Source organism: Penaeus monodon, chromosome 5, assembly GCF_015228065.2.
Source record: "Penaeus monodon isolate SGIC_2016 chromosome 5, NSTDA_Pmon_1, whole genome shotgun sequence".
NCBI classification, from domain to species: domain Eukaryota; kingdom Metazoa; phylum Arthropoda; class Malacostraca; order Decapoda; family Penaeidae; genus Penaeus; species Penaeus monodon.
Genome location: NC_051390.1, coordinates 29,492,992 through 29,496,482, shown reverse-complemented (window position 1 = coordinate 29,496,482; position 3,491 = coordinate 29,492,992).

Sequence of the window (3,491 nt, the reverse complement as noted above, 5' to 3'; positions counted from 1 at the left end):
GAGTACCAGCTGGCCGAGGGGGAGGATCTCGTTTCCTCTCTGTCAAGCTGCAGGGGGAAGGAGGTGGCCGTCACCGTACACTTCCTCCTAAGTAATTTTCGGCTCTGATGTATTATCATGGGATTAGGGGGCATACCCCTGCCAACTTTGGCTAATCTGTCAGCAAGCTCATTCCCTCTGATCCCTGTGTGGCTGGGAAGCTGGGAACCCAGTTTATGATGATTCTTCTACCCTTTTTATGGCTGTCTCATTTGTTTATCTGACACTCGGTGCTTACCGTGGCGGTGGGATTGCCAGCAGGCGCTCCTGTAGCCGTGGTGTAAGCATCTCGCATAATCTCTTTACCAGCACGACGGCTGTGTTCTGCGGGCTTTGTCTTAGGAATTGCGTGTGCACACAATTCTCTAAGTAATGTACAAGTATGGCGTTCGGCTCGCCGCAATGCATGAAACACCTCTCTTCACTTTCTATTGTTTATATGATCTGCCATGAACAGTGGTAACCTAAGCGCATTCTGTGCAGAATGACTTCGGTACCTCTGTTGTTTATTTCAGAGAGTGCCAGTGGTTCATAGCCTGTGGCATCTGAGTACCAACTGGCCGAGGGGGAGGATCTCGTTTCCTCTTGTCAAGCTGCGGGGGGAAAGGAGGTGGCCGTCACCGTACACTTCCTCCTAAGTAATCTTCGGCTCTGATGTATTCTCATGGGATTAGGGGGCATACCTCTGCCACCTTCGGCTAATCTGTCAGAAAGCTCATTCCCTCTGATCCCTATGTGGCTGGGAAGCTGGGAACCCAGTTTATGATAATTCTTCTACCCTGTGCAAGAATCCTCTGTGCCAGTGTGAGGATGGTAGTCAGAAGGTAGATATTGTCAGTGGGTGAGCGCTGCTGAAGACAGTCAATGGCTCCTTTGGAGTCTGTGTGTAATGACCACGTGTCCTTCCCTCATGGACGCGTGGCTCAGTGTTCCCATGATAGCAAACTGCCTCTGCCTGTAGCGAGGAAAGCGTGTCTTTTACCCTCATGGATTTTGTGGCACCCCTTGCTGCGAAGCCGGCGCCTGCAGGGGTGGGTCAAGGATCGACCGATCCATCCGTGTAATATGTTCTGCTGCCGGAGGGGTGATGGTTGCAATGACCCTTTGAGGTTTCTGCTTTAGGCTAGGCATACAATATTCATTCTTTTTGCTTGCCAGTCTCATGACCGAGATCTCTATTGAGGTTTGTGCCCACAGCGGAGTTTCGACAAAGTCAGGGTGATGGGAGTCCATGCCCTTGGCGAGAAGTGGTTCTTTGAGCTGATGGCGTATTAACACCCTGGCTGTGTGAGACAGCCAGGAGTTGTTTGCAAACAGCTCGTATCCTGTTCTAGGCGTCTGGGCTATTTTATGTCCCTTTGGCTTGTGTTCCTGGGAGCCTGGAGACCTTTGATAAGAATTGTGCTGCCATTAGATCAATTCGTGAGGCCAAGAGGAGAAGGTTTGCCTCCACTAGGAGGTTGAGGACCTTTGCCCACCTTGGGGCACCCAGAATGACCCTGGCGGCTTCGTTTTGGACTGTCTCCAGTTGGTCTTTATATTTTCTCTTAATGCCAATCAGAGCAAGGGAGGCATAGTCTACAATGGGCCTGACAGCATGTACATAAAATGATCTTAGTACTCTGTGTCTGGCCCCTATGCATCTTGATTTTGTTTGGTCGACCCAGGTGCTGGACCTCCTTGCGGAAGGAGAGGGTCCGGGCTATCCCTTTCCCCAAGGTAGAGGTAGTCCTGAACCCACTTTCCCAAGTCCGTTCCCTGGATTTTCAGACGTGTGCCTTGAACTCTCTGTCTCGGAGCCATGGCTTTGGATTTAGCTGCAGATATCTTTAGTCCTGTCCTGCAACACTCCTCGGATACAAGGTCCAGACAATGCTGGGCTTTGTTTAGGCAGTATTGTCCATTGGAGATGATAGCAAGATCGTCTGCATAGGAGATGATCTTGCACCCCACTGGGAGGTTTATGTTGAGGATACAGGACATTAATGTGTTAAAAAGGGCTGGACTGAGAACCCCACCCTGTGGCGTTCCATTCTCTAGTGGGATTTGTGGTAGGGGGACCTTGGGAAATTTTACTCTGGCTGTTCTATTCGTAAAGTAGTCACCTATCCAAGCCAAGAGCTTACCTCTGATTCCTTTTTGGATCAGGCTCTCCTGAATGGCAAGAGGATTGCCAATTCAAAAACCTTCTCCAGGTAAGGAATACGCCACAGGGTGGCCTTGCTTATTGGCTCAAGAGCGTGGCTATGCTGTGTGCTGTGCTCATGCCCTGGCGGAAACCCGTGGAGATGTTCTGTGGGGGTCCCATTTTCCCTTTGGAGCCGGTTCAGTACCATCCTCGCGGCAGTCTTGGCCAGACAGCCTGAGGAGAGAGATGGGGCGGTACTCCCGGCTCCTTTGGTTTAGGGATGGGAAATATGGTAGCCCTCTTCCAACTCTGAGGTAGAGGGGGGGGGGGAAGTTTCCCAGGACTTGTTGATGAGTTGCCAGGAATGGCAAGCTCACCTACTAGTCCCAGGTGGGAAATGATGGGGTACGAGATCCCGTCAGAGCCCGGGCTGGGTTACAACTGGGTTTATATGCATTTTCTTAGTTCCCTCAGAGAAAAGATAACGTCTGAGTTATGGGTTCGGCTGCCCTTTCTCTGAAGTGAGCAAGTCTGCCTGGTTGTAGGCGTTCTTGTCTTGCCCTCGGTTTGGCTGGCAGGCTGTCGCTACTCGTTCTCGCAGAGAACTCGGTGCGCCAGTCTGTTGGCCTCTGACTGGGGGTCATGGTGGTGCATCTCGGGGCTGAGCGGCTGGTAGCTTGCTTGACCCATTGCCATAGCTCTAAGAGGGTGGTATGGGGATTTGAAGGACTCACACCATTCCCAGCCACTTTTCTTGCCTGACTCTGCTGGCATTTTCCTTGGCATCCCTGACAGCCTCCCTTAGGAGGGCTAGGTTGTCAGGGGTCTTTGTCTTCAGAAAAAGTTTTCAGGGACATATTTATCCTGTGGTTGACTTCCCTAATCTTTGTCATTAAAATACCAGGCATCTTTGGAATTACAACAGGTTTTCAATGTGTATTAACAGTAGTTTACCTTAAATTGCTAAATAACCCAAATAATAATCCAATGCAATGAAAAGGATCATAAAATTCATTGCTTGTACTCAATAGTCTTAATTAAAATATCTTTTGCTCAGAGGTAATGACGGTGTGGGGGCAATCTCGTCTTGAGGTGTACCAAACAAAAAAAAGGAAACCAATTTTAACCCTCACCGAGATTGATTTTGCCCTTTTTCACTCCATATACATATGCAAAAAAAATTTACTCGCCCAAAGACTATAATCAATAGCTTAAAATGTATCCGTAATAAAATAGGCCTAATAAGAATAACTCAACAGTAACGACTCAACTTCGTGGCGATTAATATGCTTGCGACCTCCACTCATCTTTTAACATGTTATAG